The sequence below is a fragment of the Coptis chinensis genome, chromosome 8 (genome assembly GCF_015680905.1).
Source record: "Coptis chinensis isolate HL-2020 chromosome 8, ASM1568090v1, whole genome shotgun sequence".
Lineage (NCBI taxonomy): Eukaryota > Viridiplantae > Streptophyta > Magnoliopsida > Ranunculales > Ranunculaceae > Coptis > Coptis chinensis.
In genome coordinates this window covers 96,250,243-96,270,556 of record NC_141463.1, presented here as the reverse complement: position 1 = coordinate 96,270,556, position 20,314 = coordinate 96,250,243, and positions in this window count along the sequence as shown.

Sequence of the window (20,314 nt, the reverse complement as noted above, 5' to 3'; positions counted from 1 at the left end):
TTTGAGGTTAGTTCAATGTATTTGCATCCAGTTTCTTATTTTCCGTTATTTATATTTTGAGGTTAGTTCAATGCAGTTGCATCCAATTTTCAATTCCCGTTATTTATTTTTTGAGATCAGTTCAATACAGTTTCATCTAGTTTCTGATTTCTCATTAATTATTCTTTTCAGTTAGTTCAATACATTTGCATCCAATTTCCAATTTTCTGTAAATTGTTCTTTGAGGTCAGTTCAATGCATTTGCATCCAGTTTCTAATTTCCCGTTAATTATTCTGTGAGATTAGTTTAATACATTTGCATCCAGTTTCCGATTTCTCGTTTATTATTTGATAAAGTTGCATTTGCATCTATTTTTCGATTTCCCGTTAATTATTGTTTTAGGTTAGTTCAATGAATTTGCATCTAGTTTCTAATTTCCCGTTAATTATTTCTTGAGGTTAGTTCAATGTATTTGCATCTAGTTTATTTTTTTAGATTAGTTCAGTGCAGTTGCATCCGGTTTCCGATTTCCCGTTAATTATTTTTTAAGATTAGTTCCACGCATTTGCATCATATTTCCAATTTATAATTATTTTTTCTTTAAGATTAGTTCAATGCAGTTGCATCCAGTTTCCAATTTCTCGTTAATTTAATCTTTGAGAGTTAGCTCATTGCATTTGCATCCAGTTTCTGATTTTCCAACAATTATTTTTTTCTGTTAGTTTGATATATTTGCATCCAAGTTTTGATTTTCCGTTAATTATTCTTTGAGGTTAGTTTAATGCAGTTGTATCCATATTCCAATTTTCTATTAATTATTTTTTAAGATTAGTTTAATGCTTGCATTTGCATCTAGTTTCCAATTTCACGTTAAATATTATTTGAGGTTAGTTTGATGCATTTGCATCTAGTTTTCGGTTCACCATTAATTGTTTTTTGACATTAGTTTCATTTAATATTATATATATTTTAAAATATTTGTCATTATTGCTTTGCCGTTTTTATTTTTATTTTATTATTTATTATTTTATTATTTTTTATTATATATTTTGTGATGTTATTTTTTGTATAATTGTTTTTAACTATGTTTTGAGGCCGTGTTAAGAATATATTCGAAATAAGTTGGTGTTTTATCATAGACACTAAAATTGTATGATTTGTAATAGGAAATTAGTTTCTACAAATCACATATTTTTTAGCAATTTTTTTTTTATTTGATCAAATATATAAGAATTGGAACACTAAAGTGTTTGATTCGTAATAGAAAATTATCTTTTACAAATCACCTATTTTTTAACAATTTTTTTTATTTGATCAATTATATAAGAATTTGAAATACACTCAAACTCTCCAAAGAGATTCCATGTGCGTGGAATTATAGGCTATTAGAAAAGACTATCTTTCATATTATAGTGTAACATAGGAGAGAGAGAAAACTAACTCTCATATTAGAGTGTCACATTGGAGAGAGAAAATCTTCCATTAGAAGTCTCTGTTTTAGTATATAGATAGTATATATATATAGCAAAACATACCCTAAAAAATAAGAAAACCTCATTTAGTCTACTAACTCACCTTCTGTTGAAGAATCTCCTATTTGTGTTTCTATGTAAGAATCTCCTATTTCTGGCAGCACCACTGACACTCCCTCAGAAATTTATCTATTCCAAAATACCATCGGCATGCAAACTACTAGCACACAAACCTTAAACATGTACAAAGTAATTCATTCCCACTTAAGTACACTACTAACACCAAGAACCCCATTCAAAATTTAAACAACAACCATGAACTTATCAGATTATGCAAATATAACCAAATAACAACCATGAAAATAAGTTTGGATTACTTCAACTCCTAAAGATATTATGGATAAAATCATTGATGTCTACCCATGCACGAATTGGTCTAGAAATGCTCTTAGGAAATTAAGAGTGAAGAATAAAAAATAACAACCACATATTGAAACAAATAAAAACAATATAGAATATGGGAAAAAAAACACTTGGTTATCAGGTCCATCAATAAGTAACTACATTTACATTTTTAGGATATACTGAAATCTTATTATTATGTCAAAAGAAGTTTATCCGTTAGCATGGATGGGGCATGCTAATAACTACAGAAAAAGAAAATATAAACCTTAAACACATTATATAAAATACAGCTAGTAGATGAGGATTAGGTGAGTGAAAATAGTTACTTGAAAATTTTTATTGATCAAGAATTGCTCATACGAAAGAGAAGTTCAAAGCTCCAAAACTATACATGTAAGGTTTAAAGCTTTAGATCTACTTACTAACGTTCTTATGGAACATACTAAAATATGTGGATAGTATATAGATAGTGACGACTAAAATAAATAACTTAACATTCTCCCTAGATGAGGAAGTAGACTGAGTTGATAAACAGTTAGGGTTAGTATATATACGTAAAATGTATGATTTGTCAATCTCAGAAGTCACAGTCAAACGTACTAATGTTAGACCTGCATTACCTTCTCCCTTAACACTCCAAACTTTATGGTAAACACAAATCAAAAGAAAGAAGACTTTTGAAATCAGCACATACTGGGGAGGTAGAGAAAGAAGACTTGTAGAAAGAAGACTTTTGAAATCAGCACAATAGTTGTAAATTGAAGAACTTGAAAATATGGGATACTTAGAAGTTCAAGAATTAGGACTTTTAGTTCCTATTTAGTTTTTTTTCTCGCAGCTTGTTTCTCTGGCTTTTTTTATCAGCAATTTTTCTCTCCTGATTTGAATAGAGTCTCTCCTGTAATCTTTATTATTCTTTGTTTGGATGTGTATAGATTAGGAACATGAAACATAATTAAACATAATTAATTAGGACTCCTGTAATTTTTATTATTGATGTATATAGATTAGGAACATGAAACATAATTAATTAGGACTCTTGAAGAAAAGAGTCTCTCTTGTAATCCTTATTATTCTTTGTTTGGATGTGTATAGATTAGGAAACAGGAAACATAATTAATTAGGACTCCTGAAAAGAGATTTAGTATATAAAGAAAACATAATTAATTGGGAAGAACTTACTGTTTTTTTTTCTCCTATTTTTTCTTAGACAGCCCCAATGAGCCCGAAAATGGACTGCTATTATATATACTAGCAAGATGCACGTGCTATGCACGCGATGTTAAACAAAACTTGTCGAAAAGTGTAAACATAATTTGGGTGAACACACTTACAATTGACATTATGTCTGAGCAGACCCACTGGCCGCAGCTGTTTAAATTTTGAATTGAATGGAACTCCATTCATATTTGATTTTCAGACATACCTAAGCAATAAATTTTTAAGTATAGCTCCAAATAACATGTACTTTGAGCCTCTCATCATAGCAAGTGCACGTTGCAACGACAAAGATAAAAGGTTAGTGCATCAAAATTACCTATGTAACGCTATTCACTGGAATCAGTATCCAACCGTTAGGTAAATAGGTAATATGCAACTGTAGGTATTGAATTGGAAGAATGGGACATACACTCCAGAGCTGAGTCATTTGGTTTGTTAATCAATCATCCAAAATGGAGTTATAATGACATATGCGGCACAACGGCATACTCAATCTACATAGGATATTACATCAATATAAGAATTAAAGTACACCAATAACAAAAAGAAGTAGGTCACTCTGACTTGTCCCCACTATAATAGCTGGTATGTTGCAACCATCTACTCGCAAGCAGCTAGGTGTGGGTAGAGTGAGACGGGTGGATAATCTATGGAAGTATGTTCTTCTTATGAGTGTTCATGCATTGGGCGTTGGCTTGAAACTGGGCTCCAGATACGACCATAAACTTAGCAATTGTCAAAGGGAATGATTCTCGTATAGTAACTGCATTTGGAATGCATCATACTCACATATATGCAAGAAACCATCAAGAATACAACCCATTGAATCCATTGATACTCCATTATTAACTGAGTATCTTTAGGATGAACTTAATGCAGTTAGAAAAAATTTCTTTACTCATTTAAGTTGAAAATTATGTGATGCATGAGCATGGAATAAATAATTAATTAGTAGTTTCTATTTTATTTGGTTTCCTAATTCAATTAGGAATAGGAATTAGATGGTTTCCTATTTGGTTTCCAATTAGATTTAGTAGTTGTTTTCTTATATAAAGGCATTTAGGCCTTCATTGTTAGGATGGTTATTATTGAATATTAATTCTTTGTGAATTGTTCTTCTTGTTTGAAGGTATAACCCCTAGTTTTAGGTGTTTGATTTATTAAATCTTATTGATGTTCATCCATTGTTGAAGCTTCCGCCAACAAGATACATCAAATTGGTATCAAAGCCAGGTTTTTCTTGGGAGATATTGTGATGGATTATCGAAGAAGAAGTAGAAGAGAGTCACCACCGCCGCGAAGTCCCCATGGATCGAAGTACCATACCGATCCTCATACTTGGAGAGATTGTGATTTAGATCGCAGCCGCCGCGCGAGATTTCCTCCTTCAAAAAGGTATGAACCTCCCTATAGATTTCGTTCCCCAACTCCCAATTGCCGCCGCCAAAATTTTGAGTTGCAAAGATCGTATTTTCGTAATGAATCCTACGATTACAATGAAGAGGAGTCTTTTATTGATTCCGATGAAGATGAGTATTCCGATGAGGGATATTCTCACCAAAATAAATATGCTGATCCTGAGACATACTACCCATCCCACCGCTTGAAAGAAACTCATCCTCGAGTTTGTTGCATGTAGACTTGTGAATATTCCGCAAAACTCTTGTACTTTATCCTCACATTCCCGTGGTTCAAAGGAATTCGACCTCGAATTTTACCCAAATAATTACTCACAAGAAGAATAATACACCAAAACGTTGCCAGCACTCGGTTCCAAAAATGATTTGGTGGATGTAACTCGCTTAAAATGCACTTCAATGCTTTGTTGTCGCACCAGATTCGGCGAAGTTGGAAAGGAAGGGATCAACATACTCGAGTGGAAAGCTTACAAAACTTCAAGAACAACCATTAACTGAATAGTAAATCCAATGTAGACTACAATCTTGCCATTGGTATTGTCGATTTCCATGGCAATACGGTCACCCATGACTTCTTGCCCATAGTTGGCAAAACTTGAAATGTGAGCATTAGCATCTGTATTCCGACATTTACAATACCATCTATCATGTTACAACAATAGAAAACAAATGTTCCTCCACAAGGATCAAAATCCTTTCTACTGTGAAAAGATTAGAAGTTGATATACCTAGAAACCGCATGACTTTTTTCTGAATTTCTTCGAATTTGATCGGACAATTGGTAGACTTGAGGCAAAAGTTCCTTGTTAGCAAGCTGGTGCTCCCTCCTTTAGAAATCATGACTAGCATGGGCTGGATACCAAGTCCAACAATGTCAAAGGGCCATTTTTTCATATTTGTGTCATCTTTCTTGGCTAGTGAGTCTTTCTTCTCTTCATCTTGAGCTCACGCAACATGTGCAACAATCGCTAGTTGGGACAAAGACTACCGGTGCTAAAAGATGTTCGGCATGGTGATGGTGAGGTAAGGGTGACAATGGTGGGGAGGGATTGGTCTCGACATTGTCTTCTCTCCTCTTAAAATCAGTGTTTTCAACTTGAATTGGTGGTGAATAGTGAGCCTGTGAAGAACTGATATCCCTTCTTCGGCAAGCAGCGGTAGCTCCCCTCATTAACTCCTTCAAACTCTCTTTATTCTTCTCATTCTTGACAATCATTGAGGTGCTGATTTCAACATCAGAATATTTCAATTTTTTCTCATCACGTTGACAAAAGTCCAAATCACAGTTTTGCAATTGAACAAGTGGTAGTGATGGAGTGGATTGACTATGCTTCCGATTGGGGAGATTTGAACCCGATGTTGTTGATGTCCAAGAATTAGACTCTCATGATGACATTCTTGTGAGGTGATTTCTATCGATTAGAAGTGTAAAATCCAGTTTGTGGGGATGAAGAACTTGGTTCCGGGTTTATTTCGTTAGAAACAAAATCCATTGCAGCAAAGCAGCTTGGTTAAAACAATCACTAGCGAGAAGGAGCACATGCTTCATAAATCCCATGTGTATTAGATATACAAACCGTGGGATGACCTTCTTCACAAATCTATCGGAAATTTTATTCCTTATCTTCGCCCTCACCGTGTGTTGGGAATTCAAATTTAGATGACCTCCCCCGATCACCCCTACCTTGTTGGTGTTCATGATGCCTATGGGTTTGGGGTGTTGGTGCAGCCACCCAAGCATGAGCTGCCTTTGTGGTTGTTGATAAAAAATAGATCTATAACGACTTGACTGATCAACACCATGTTGATGGTATTGATTGTCCGGATTTCGACTATTAGAAAAATCAAAGTCGAGATTCCTCATCGGGTGGTAGTTGGGGATCAAACGGGATAACAACTCAACAATGAGATGGTGTTGGGATGGGTAGTATGTCTCGGGATCAGCATATTTATTTTGGTGAGAATATCCCTCATCGAATACTCATCTTCATCGGAATCAATAAAAGACTCCTCTTCATTGTAATCGTGGGATTCATTACTTAAAATACGATCTTTGCAACTCAAAATTTTGGCGCGCAATTGGGAGTTGGGGAACGAAAATCTATAGGAGGTTCATACCTTTTTGAAGGAGGAAATCTCGCGCGGCGGCTGCGATCTAAATCACAATCTCTCCAAGTATGAGGATCGGTATGGTACTTCGATCCATGGGGACTTCGCGGCGGTGGTGACTCTCTTCTACTTCTTCTTCGATAATCCATCACAATATCTCCCAAGAAAAACCTGGCTCTTGATACCAATTTGATGTATCTTTGTCGCGGAAGCAAGAACAATAGATACACAATGTATAAAGATACCCAAAACTAGGGTTTAATGAATAAAAACGAATTCTCTTAATTCAATAATAATAATCAAGTCTGGAAATCTTAAGGTTTACATCTGCTTATATAGAGAACTAGTTAACAAATCCTAATCATAATAGAACTTGGGAAACTAAAATAGAAGCTAGTCTAATTCTAATTAACTAAGGATTCAAAATAGAAGTAGAATAAAAGATAAACTCTAGCTGTAGCATTATGCATGTGCTGTGCTTTCTCTCTCTAACTCCGTGGGTGTGGTAGGGAGTTTGAATTCCACGAATTGGAGATGGTGGGTTCGATATGCTGCGATTGTGGGGTCTGCAGCAGCCACCCATTGAGCAATACGCCCGTGATCGCTAGAAATTGGGGGTGAATGTGGTCTAGAAGGCGCGTGGCTACGTTGGCGAGGTCTTTGGAGGGTCACGCATACATCGACAATGAACTGGAACTATGCAAACCGCGGACCACTAGGGGCATCGTCTTCATCCCTTGGCACGAAGTTGTTCTTCAACAGATTATGCGCACGTCGATAATCAGCACGAGTTGCGCGACAACATCTCCTTAATCTCTCGCAATTCCATCTTGCTACCTTGTAGTGCTTCTTCTACACGATGTAGTCGTGTATTTATTGCTGGTGGTAGATCCCGTCCTCTTCGTTGAGTGGCCATGACGAAAGCAAAACCAGAGAAAACCTAAAAATCTCCATTGTTGCACTTCAATGCTTTGTTGTCGCACTCCAGATTCCGGCCGGTTGGAAAGGAAGGGATCAACATACTCGAGTGGAAAGCTTACAAAACTCGCGAACAACCATTAACTGAATAGTAAATCCAATGTAGACTACAATCTTGCCATTGGTATTGTCGATTTCCATTGGGCAATCACGGTCACCCATGACTTCTTGCCCATAGTTGGCAAAACTTGAAATGTGAGCATTAGCATCAGAGCCTACGACATTTACAATACCATCTATCATGTTACAACAATAGAAAACAAATGTTCCTCCACAAGGATCAAAATCCTTTCTACCCGTAAAAGATTAGAAGTTGATATACCTAGAAACCGGATGACCTTTTCTGAATTTCTTGAATTTGATCGGACAATTGGTAGACTTGAGGCAAAAGTTCCTTGTTAGCAAGCCGGGTGCTCCACTCCTTTAGAAATCATGACTAGCATGGGCTGGATACCAAGTCCAACAATGTCAAAGGGCCATTTTTTCATATTTGTGTCATCTTTCTTGGCTAGTGAGTCTTTCTTCTCTTCATCTTGAGCCATCGCAACATGTGCAACAATCGCTAGTTGGGACAAAGACTCACTTGGTGCTAAAAGATGTTCGGCATGGTGATGGTGAGGTAAGGGTGACAGTGGTGGGGAGGATTGGTCTCGACATTGTCTTCTCTCCTCTTAAAATCAGTGTTTTCAACTTGAATTGGTGGTGAATAGTGAGCCCTGCGGAAGAACCGATATCCTCTTCGGTGCAAGCGGTAGCTCCCTCATTAACTCCTTCAAACTCTCTTTATTCTTCTCATTCTTGACAATCATTGAGTTGCTGATTTCAACATCAGAATATTTCAATTTTTTCTCATCACGTTGACAAAAGTCCAAATCACAGTTTTGCAATTGAACAAGTGGTAGTGATGGAGTGGATTGACTATGCTTACGATTGGGGAGAGTTGAACCCGTGATGTTGTTGATGTCCAAGAATTAGACTCTCATGATGACATTCTTGTGAGGTGATTTCTATCCGATTAGAAGTGTAAAAATCCCTGTGGGGATGAAGAACTTGGTTCCGGGTTTATTTCGTTAGAAACAAAATCCATTGCAGCAGCAGCTTGGTTAAAACAATCACTAGCGAAGGAGCACATGCTTCATAAATCCCATGTGTATTAGATATACAAACCGGTGGGATGACCTTCTTCACAAATCTATCGGAAATTTTATTCCTTATCTTAGCCTCACCGCGGTGTGTTGGGAATTCAAATTTAGATGACCTCCCCGATCACCCCCTACCTTGTTGGTGTTCATGATGCCTATGGGTTTGGGGTGTTGTGCACCCCAAGCATGAGTATGCTTCGCTGTGGTTGTTGATAAAAATAGATCTATAACGACTTGGTGATCAACACCATGTTGATGGTATTGATTGTCCGGATTTCGACTATTAGAAAAATCAAAGTCGAGATTCCTCATCGGTGGTAGTTGGGGATCAAAATAGGATAACAACTCAACAATGAGAAGCTTTTAAGAGTAAGTCTCAATTTTCTCTGACTTTCCACCCACGGTGATGGGCGACCGAGGTTGTAAATCGAGTTTGGGTGACCTATCGAGGTGTTTGATTGATGATAATCCCAAATCTTGGGAGTTTGTTCTAACACAAGCGAGTTTGCTTATAATAACTCTGTCAACCGTTCTCTACGTGGCCTTTCTCCTTTCATGATTGTAACTGGAATAACTCCTCTTCATGTTCTTGATCTTGCTCTTATTCCATCGATCGTTCCCGCTTTTGTGCATCCGGCAGAGGAATTTGCTTCGGATGCACCTTATTCATGAGGATGTCAAGAAGCGTTTGGAGAAATCTTATGCCATGTATAAGACTAATGCAGACAAACACAAGCGCTTGGTGACTTTCGAGGTTGGTGATTTGGTGATGGTTTATTTGAGAAAAGAACGTCGGCCTTCATCTCACAAGTTGATGATGCGACGTTTTTGGCCCATTCCCATTGTAAGCCGTCATGGAGAAAATGCTTATGAATTGGACCTCCCTCCCGAGATGCGTATATCTCGCACTCATAATGTAGCGGACCTCACTCCTTTTGTTGGCAATAGTATTCCACCTATTCCCCTACCTGTAGATCATAGTGTTGTTCCCGCCATCGCTACTGATCGGATTGAAACCGGTCATTGATGTTTCTACTACTACGACTTCGCCCAGGTACTTTATGATCGTTATTTGGTGAAGTGGTGTGACCGTCCATTCTCAGAAAATTCTTGGATTTCGATGCTACATTTCAACTCATGGATCCTACTTTCTACCAGAAATACAAGGACTTAATCTCGAGGACGAGCTCTTCTCAAGCTGGGGGGATTGATGCGAGGACGCAATAGATTATCATGAGCACAGCACATGCATAATGCTACAGCTAGAGTTTATCTTTTATTCTACTTCTATTTTGAATCCTTAGTTAATTAGAATTAGACTAGCTTCTATTTTAGTTTCCCAAGTTCTATTATGATTAGGATTTGTTAACTAGTTCTCTATATAAGCAGATGTAAACCTTAAGATTTCCAGACTTGATTATTATTATTGAATTAAGAGAATTCGTTTTTATTCATTAACACAAAATCCATGGAGACATCAACCCAAGGTTTGTCGGGAATCGGAAGTGGAGTATACAAACCAGCATTAGTGTGCTTACCTTTCGCTGTCTGGCACACATAACATCGCTCAATAAACCGGTTAATATCTCTACGATAGTAGGCCAAAAGTACTTCTCCCCGATAGGCAATGGTCTTTATGATCCCAAAGTGACCACTTAACCCCAAAGATGCATTTCAATCATAATCTGATCGCGGAGGGAAGAAACGGGAATACAAAGCCTGTGAACCCCAAATATGAAACCATCATGGAGAAAAATTCACCAGATAATGCCATGATGTACCAAGCAAATCGGCATGAATAGGACCAAAATAGGCATCCTGAGCATATAAGTCGCGTAACTCATCAAAACCAAACAAAGAGGTACGGAGAGTAACCAAGAGATGTGAACGACGACTCAAAGCATCAGCAACTCGATTATCCTTTCCAGCCTGAAACTGTAAGTGGAAAGTATATTTCTGCAAGAAAGAGTTCCACTTGATATGTCGAGTACTGACATCCTTCTGAGTATTAAGATAACGAAGAGCTTCATGGTCAGACTTTATGAGGAATTCACGATGAATAAGATAATGATGCCAATGTCGCATGCGGCTTGGACAACCGCGATAGTACTCCAAGTCATATGTAGAATAATTCAATTTAGCACCAAGAAGTTTCTCACTATAGAAAAGCAACCGCTTGCCATTTTGGCTCAAAACAGACCAATGCCGTGACTTTACAAGCATCACATGTTACCTCAAAGAGTTGAGTGAAATCTGGCAAAACTAGAACAGAGATAAGTCATCTTCTTCTTAATCAAGTCAAATGCCTCATTAGCCCGGGGAGTCCATTTGAAAGATTTCTCACACGCCAAAGCAGAGTTAAAGGAGCCATAATATTTGCTGAAATTATGAATGAACCTTCTATAGAAAGAAGCTAAACCATGAAAAACTACTTAACCCGAAGTCATCGTAGAAGGAACAGCCACTCAATAATAGCTTTGAACTTTGGAATCATCAACACGAATACCATCGGCAGAAACCCACGAAACCCAAAAATACCACAGAGTCAACCATGAAAGAACATTTCTTGAGTTGTAAATAAAGCTTCAAGATCATAAAACACCCAAAAGAATCTCAATATGCTTGATATGTGTTGGACTTCGGAAGAAGCAGTAAATCAAAATATCATCAAAGTAGACAACACAAAATTTATTCAGGATAAGGCTTCAAAACCCACGAGTCATAAGACGCATGAAGGTAGAAGGAGCATTAGAAAGACCAAAGGGCATGACCAACCACTCATATAAACCGTCTTTTGTTTTAAAGGCAGTTTTGCATTCATCTCAAAGGCGGCGGATCGAATGTGATGAAATCCATATCGCAAATCAAGCTTGGAAAACACCTTAGCACCATGTAATGAATCAAGCATATCCTCAAAAGTGGAATGGGAAAACGATATTTCCGCGTTGATTTTGTTAATAGCCCCGCTATCAACACACATCCTCCAACTCCCATCTTTCGGGAGTAAGTAAAAGGCGCACAAAGACAAGGGGACATACTCTCTCTAACAAATCCTTTAGCTAATAACTTCATTAACTTGCCTCTCAGAATTCGGTGTTCGAAGGAGCCATGCGATAATGTGGTAAGTTAGGGAGGGGAGCTCCAGGAATAAGATCAATAGCATGTTGGATATCTCGTAAAGGGGGTAATCCTCCATTAGCAGGCTCAGTACAAACATCAGAATATGAATCTAGCATTGGTTGTAACACAGATGGTATAGTAGTAGGGTTTGCAAGAAATGACGCAGTAAGAGCAAGAAACATACCGCAATGGCGTCCGTGCCGCTAGAAAACCTGGTTTCAGCGGTGGTGGGTGAGAAGGAAGGGGCGAAATGGAGTCGGTGGTGCCAAAACAATTTTTCGCCACTAGAAGTGAAAGTATAAGTGTTCTCCGCCCATTATGAATAACAAGGAGATCATACTGCCAGGGACGACCAAGTAACAAGTGGCATGCGTCCATGGGTGCAACAGAACACCAAACATCATCCTTGTATTTAGGACCAATGGAGAACGAAACTAGACAACGACGAGTAACCTTGACTGTGGCACCATCCTGTAACCAAGAAATAGTGTAAGGTTCAGGATGTGGCTCATCCTTGAGTTTCAACTTGTCCACCATATCTTTAGAAACAATATTATCACTGGAACCGCTGTCAATGATAACATTACATAACATGCCATTCGGCGCAGCGTGAAGCGGAAGATATTATGACGAAGCCATGGCGTAGGATCATGCTTAACAACTGGAGTAATTAAAGAGCGGCGAACAATCAATTGGGGACAACCGGAATCTGCATAAGTTAAAAGTCATCAATCTCGGTGGACGTCTTCTTCCGGATGGTTGAGATTTTCTTCATCCCTGTGGTTAAACCCACGGCGCTTGCGTTTAGGCCGATCCTACTTAACATGTCCAATTTCCTTACACTCATAGCATGTGATTGGACCCACTCTGGTAGGAGGAGGTTTGGATGACGAAGGAACATGGGTAGAAGTGGCACTAGCAGTAGCTGAAGGGGATGAGCGAAGCAGATCTTCAGCTTTGAGAGCATATTTAATAGCATCGGACATATCATAAACATCTTTGAAAGCTAATGCCTCTCGAAGTGGTTTTCGCAACCCATTCAAATAACGCCCAATTTTTTGATCGACGGATTCAGACAAATCAGCCCGTGTGCACAACAAAAGAAACTCCTCAGTATACCCAGCCACACTTTGAAGCCGTTGTTTCAAGTTTTGGAGGCGCATGAATAAATCCCTTTCATAGTCATGAGGAATAAATTCTTTTTTCAACTCTCTACAAGATCTTATCCCATGTAGTAATCTTATTGTAACCCAATTTAGCACGAGTCAATTGAAGTTCATCCCACCAAACAAGTGCATAGCCCGTTAATTTAGTCGCCAACTAATTTAACACACTTGGGATCCTCAAAATTTTTATAATCAAAACTTTTTCAATCTTATTTAACCGGTCGACAAAAGCATCGGTCTGTAATTTTCCATTAAATTCGAGCGCGTCTAATTTAATATCACCCATCCGATTCTTCTCCAAAATACGCAATAAGCGATTAATATCAAAATTACGATGGGTGCTAAAAAATTTCGATGCCGTGGATTTCGCCGATTTCTCCCATTTGCGATGAGGTGGTGATGGACTAGATGAGGAGTCCGGAAGGATCGGGTGGATCAAAATCGGGGAGCAATACGATTGGGGCCGCCGATTTCGCCGTGGAGAACTTGGTGGTGAAGCTCGTCGGCCATGGTTAATGGTAGCATCCGGTGGTGTCTCAAATTCTGGTGGGTGACCATGAGGATTGGGCACGAAAGCATCGTTATTGGTCGGCCGTGGGCCTGGTCCGGATAAGCCCGCAGTTGGTTATAAGGTGCAAAATTAGAACCCTGGTCCGGTGCTAGTAGCATATTGGGCTTGGTCGGTAGAAGCCCAATTTGGGGTTTCAATCTCACGAACAGACATAGAAAGAAAAGGCCTTCTTTGAAGCGAACTAGGCTGTGGAAGACGATCGCCTTTGGAGCAAAAGCTTGATCCGTGAGGTAAGCTTGGCGATTTTCTTGGCGACCTCCTTGATTGCTTGATGATGGTGGTGGTTGTCAACTTGATTTGGAGGAACCAAATTGAATTTGGCGGTGGTGAGTTCTTAGATCTTCTCTCTCTCCTTCAAAATCAAGATTTTTGTTGTTGTAAGTCTTTGTGATTTCTCTCTCTAACTCCGTGGGTGTGGTAGGGAGTTTGAATTCCACCAATTGGAGATGGTGGGTTCGATATGTTGCGATTGTGGGGGTCTGCAGCAGCCACCCATTGAGCAATACGTTCGTATCGCTAGAAATTGGGGGTGAATGTGGTCTAGAAGGCGCGTGGCTACGTTGGCGAGTCTTTGGAGGGTCACGCATACATCGGCAACGAGCTGGAACTATGCAACCGTGACCACTAGGGGCATCGTCTTCATCCCTTTGGCACGAGTTGTTCTTCAATGATTTCGCGATGCGTTAATAATCAGTGCAGTTGCGACAACATCTCCTTAATCTCTCAATTCCATCTTGCTACCTTGTAGTGCTTCTTCTACACGATGTAGTCGTGTATTTACTGCTGGTGGTCGTCCGTGTCCTCTTCGTTGAGTGGCCATGACGAGCAAACCAGGAGAAACCCTAAAAATCTGATACCAATTTGATGTATCTTTGTCGCGGAAGCAAGAACAATAGATACACAATGTATAAAGATACCCAAAACTAGGGTTTAATGAATAAAAACGAATTCTCTTAATTCAATAATAATAATCAAGTCTGGAAATCTTAAGGTTTACATCTGCTTATATAGAGAACTAGTTAACAAATCCTAATCATAATAGAACTTGGGAAACTAAAATAGAAGCTAGTCTAATTCTAATTAACTAAGGATTCAAAATAGAAGTAGAATAAAAGATAAACTCTAGCTGTAGCATTATGCATGTGCTGTGCTCATGATAATCTATTGCGTGCTCTATTTGAATGGGTTGCGAAAACCACTTCGAGAGGCATTAGCTTTCAAAGATGTTTATGATATGTCCGATGCTATTAAATATGCTCTCAAAGCTGAAGATCTGCTTCGCTCATCCCCTTCAGCTACTGCTAGTGGCACTTCTACCCATGTTCCTTCGTCATCCAAACCTCCTCCTACCAGAGTGGGTCCAATCACATGCTATGAGTGTAAGGAAATTGGACATGTTAAGTAGTGGATCGGTCCTAAACGCAAGCGGCGTGGGTTTAACAGGGATGAAGAAAATCTCAACCATCCGGAAGAAGACGTCACCGAGATTGATGACTTTTAACTTATGCAGATTCCGGTTGTCCCCAATTGATTGTTTCGCCGTTCTTTAATTACTCGGGTTGTTAAAGCATGATCCTCGTCGTAAGCCCGTCATAATATCTTCATTACTCGCTGCACGCGAATGGCATGTTATGTAATGTTATCATTGGTGTACCGGTTCAGATTGATAATATTGTTTCTAAAGATATGGTGGACAAGTTGAAACTCAAGGATGAGCCACATCCCTGAACCTTACACTATTTCTTGGTTCTGAGGATGGTGCCACAGTCAAGGTTACTCGTCGTTGTCTAGTTTTCGTTCTCCATTGGTCCTAAATACAAGGATGATGTTTGGTGTTACATTTGCACCCATGGACGATGCCACTTGTTACTTGGTCGCCCCCGGCAAGATGATCTCCTTGTTATTCATAATGGGCGTGAGAACACTTATACTTTCACTTCTAGTGGCGAGAAAAATTGTTTTGGCACCATCGACTCCATTTTCGCCCACCTTCTCAACCGGCCCGCCCACCCGGTGAAACCAGGTTTTCTAGCGCACGGACGTCATTGCGGTATGTTTCTTGCTCTTCTTTGCGTCATTTCTTGCAAACCCTACTACTATACCATCGTGTTACAACCAATGCTAGATTCATATTCGATGTTTGTCGAGCACGCTAATGGAGGATTACCCTTTACGAGATATCCAACATGCTATTGATCTTATTCCGGAGCTCCCTCCCTAACTTACCACATTATCGCATGGCTCCTTCCGAACATTCCGAAGTTACAGAGGCAAGTTCTTGAGTTATTAGCTAAAGGGATTTGTTTAGAGAGTATGTCCCCTTGTCTTTGTGCCGCCTTTTACTTACTCCTGAGAAAGATGGGAGTTGGAGGATGTGTGTTGATAGCAGGGCTATTAACAAAATCACTGTGAAATATCGTTTTCCCATTCCACGCCTTGAGGATATGCTTGATTCATTGCATGGTGCTAAGGTGTTTTCCAAGCTTGATTTGCGATATGGATTTCATCACATTCGTATCCGCCTTGGAGATGAATGCAAAACTGCCTTTAAAACAAAAGACGGTTTATATGAGTGGTTGGTCATGCCCTTTGGTCTTTCTAATGCTCCTTCTACCTTCATGCGTCTTATGACTCAGGTTTTGAAGCCTTATCTGAATAAATTTTGTGTTGTCTACTTTGATGATATTTTGATTTACAGTTCTTCTGAGTCTGAACATATCAAGCATATTGAGATTCTTTTGGGTGTTTTGCGTACTGAGAAGCTTTATTTACAACTCAAGAAATGTTCTTTCATGGTTGACTCTGTGGTATTTTTGGGTTTCGTGGTTTCTGCCGATGGTATTCGTGTTGATGATTCCAAAGTTCAGGCTATTATTGAGTGGCCTGTTCCTTCTACAGTGACTCAGGTTCGTAGTTTTCATGGTTTAGCTTCTTTCTATAGAAGGTTCATTCATAATTTCAGCAGTATTATGGCTCCTTTAACTGCTTTGACGTGAGAAATCTTTCAAATGGACTCTCTCGAAGCTAATGAGGCATTTGACTTGATTAAGAAGAAGATGACTTACGCTCCTCGTTCTAGTTTTGCGATTTCACTCAACTCTTTGAGGTAACATGTGATGCTTGTAAGGCACGGCATTGGTGTTTGTTTTGAGCCAAAATGGCAAGCCGGTTGCTTTCTATAGTGAGAAACTTCTTGGTGCTAAATTGAATTATTCTACATATGACTTGGAGTACTATGCGGTTGTCCAAGCCGCATGCGACATTGGCATCATTATCTTATTCATCGTGAATTCCTCATAAAAGTCGACCATGAAGCTCTTCGTTATCTTAATTTCGGAAGGATGTCGATTTTCGACATATCAAGTGGAACTCTTTCTTGCAGAAATATACTTTCCACTTACGGTTCATTTGGAAAGGATAATCGAGTTGCTGATGCTTTGAGTCGTCGTTCACATCTCTTGGTTACTCTCCGTACCTCTTTGTTTGGTTTTGATGAGTTACGCGACTTATATGCTCAGGATGCCTATTTTGGTCCTATTCATGCCGACTGTTTGGTACATCATGGCGATATCGGTGAATTTTTCTCCATGATGGTTTCATATTTCGGGGTTCACAGCTTTGTATTCCCGTTTCTTCCCTCCGTGATCAGATTATGATTGAAATGCATGCTGGGGGGTTAAGTGGTCACTTTGGGATCATAAAGACCATTGCCTCTATCAGGGAGAAGTACTTTTGGCCTACTATGCGTAGAGATATTAACCGGTTTATTGGCGATGTTATGTGTGCGGGCAAAAGAAAGGTAAGCACACTAATCTTTGGTTTGTATACTCCACTTCCGATTCCCGACAAACCTTGGGTTGATGTCTCCATGGATTTTGTGTTGGGTTTACCACGTTCTACACACGGAAAGGATTCTATTTTTGTGGTGGTGGATCGTTTCTCAAAAATGGCTCATTTCATTCCCTGCATTCGTACTACAGATGCTGCACAGGTTGCTCATTTATACTTCCGTGAGATTGTTCGTTTGCATGGTTTACCTCGCACTATCACTTCTGACAGAGATGTCAAATTTACTAGCTATTTTTAGAAAACATTATGGAAGCTTTTTAAGAGTAAGCTCCAATTTTTCTGACTTTCCACCCACGGTCGATGGGCGATCGAGGTTGTAAATCGTAGTTTGGGTGACCTATTGAGGTGTTTGATTGATGATAATCCCAAATCTTGGGAGTTTGTTCTAACACAAGCAGAGTTTGCTTATAATAACTCTGTCAACCGCTTCTACGAGGCCTTTCTCCTTTCATGATTGTATGGCTGGAATAACTCCTCTTTACGTTTCTTGATCTTGCTCTTATTCCATCGATCGTTCCGTTTGTGCATCTGCAGAGGAATTTGCTTCCCGGATTCACCTTATTCATGAGGATGTCAAGAAGCATTTGGAGAAATCTTATGCCATGTATAAGACTAATGCAGACAAACACAAGCGCTTGGTGACTTTCATGGTGTGCTGTGCTCATGCTTGGGTGGCTGCACCAACACCCCAAACCCATAGGCATCATGAACACCAACAAGGTAGGGGTGATCAGGGAGGTCATCTAAATTTGAATTCCCAACACAGTGAGGCGAAGATAAGGAATAAAATTTCCGATAGATTTGTGAAGAAGGTTATCCCGCCGGTTTGTATATCTAATACACATGGGATTTATGAAGCATGTGCTCCTTCTGCTAGTGATTGTTTTAACCAAGTCCGCTGCTGCTGCAATGGATTTTGTTTCTAACGAAATAAACCGGAACCAAGTTCTTCATCCCCACAAAGCTGGATTTTTACACTTCTAATCAGATAGAAATCACCTCACAAGAATGTCATCATGAGAGTCTAATTCTTGGACATCAACAACATCGGGTTCGACTCTCCCCATCGGAAGCATAGTCAATCCACTCCATCACTACCACTTGTTCAATTGCAAAACTGTGATTTGGACTTTTGTCAACGTGATGAGAAAAAATTGAAATATTCTGATGTTGAAATCAGCACCTCAATGATTGTCAAGAATGAGAAGAATAAAGAGAGAGTTTGAAGGAGTTAATGAGGGGAGCTACCGCTTGCACCGAAGAGGATATCGAGTTCTTCACGGGCTCACTATTCACCACCAATTCAAGTTGAAAACACTGATTTTAAGAGGAGAGAAGACAATGTCGAGACCAATCCCTCCCCATACTTGTCACCCTTACCTCACCATCACCATGCCGAACATCTTTTAGCACCGGTAGTCTTTGTCCCAACTAGCGATTGTTGCACATGTTGCAAAAGAGCTCAAGATGAAGAGAAGAAAGACTCACTAGCCAAGAAAGATGACACAAATATGAAAAAATGGCCCTTTGACATTGTTGGACTTGGTATCCAGCCCATGCTAGTCATGATTTCTAAAGGAGTGGAGCACCAGCTTGCTAACAAGGAACTTTTGCCTCAAGTCTACCAATTGTCTAATCAAATTCGAAGAAATTCAGAAAAAGGCTGTCAGTTTCTAGGTATATCAACTTCTAATCTTTTTACAGGTAGAAAGGATTTTGATCCTTGTGGAGGAACATTTGTTTTCTATTGTTGTAACATGATAGATGGTATTGTAAATGTCAGGGCTACAGATGCTAATGCTCACATTTCAAGTTTTGCCAACTATGGGCAAGAAGTCATGGGTGACCGTATTGCCAATGGAAATCGACAATACCAATGGCAAGATTGTAGTCTACATTGGATTTACTATTCAGTTAATGGTTGTTGCGAGTTTTGTAAGCTTTCCACTGAGTATGTTGATCCCTTCCTTTCCAACTTCGAAGCGGAATCTGGGTACGACAACAAAGCATTGAAGTGCATTTTAAGCGAGTTACATCCACCAAATCATTTTTGGAACCGAGTGCTGGCAACGTTTTGGTGTATTATTCTTCTTGTGAGTAATTATTTGGGTAAAATTCGAGGTCGAATTCCTTTGAACCACGGGAATGTGATGATAAAGTACAAGAGTTTTGCGGAATATTCACAAGTCGACATGCAACAAACTCGAGGATGAGTTTCTTTCAAGCGGGGGAGTATGATGCATAAGCATGGAATAAATAATTAATTAGTAGTTTCTATTTTATTTGGTTTCCTAATTCAATTAGGAATAGGAATTAGATGGTTTCCTATTTGGTTTCCAATTAGATTTAGTAGTTGTTTTCTTATATAAAGGCATCTAGGCCTTCATTGTTAGGATGGTTATTATTGAATATTAATTCTTTGTGAATTGTTCTTCTTGTTTGAAGGTATAAACCCTAGTTTTAGGTGTTTGATTTATTAAATCTTATTGATGTTCATCCATTGTTGAAGCTTCCGCCAACAAGATACATCATTATGTCAACAGTCAAGTCACAAATAATAATTCAGAAACTAACAAAAATGCAAATTCAGTAGCAGAAATCACCTTCCTCACGACAAAACATAAATTCAAATAGGAAATATTAAGTTTTTATAAATCTAATGATTTTGGCAATGCCGGTAAACTTCTAAAATTTACTAACTTATTGAAACCTAGAGTTCCAAAATTTGTTGGTATGTTTATATAGTGAACAAATCGTATATGAATTATACTAAAAAGATTATAAACACAAAAGCATATATTCAGGCCAAAGACAAAAATCACTAAGTGAAATTTATTATTACTATAATCTACACCAAGTTTAAGCAATTTCTTCAACCGTGTA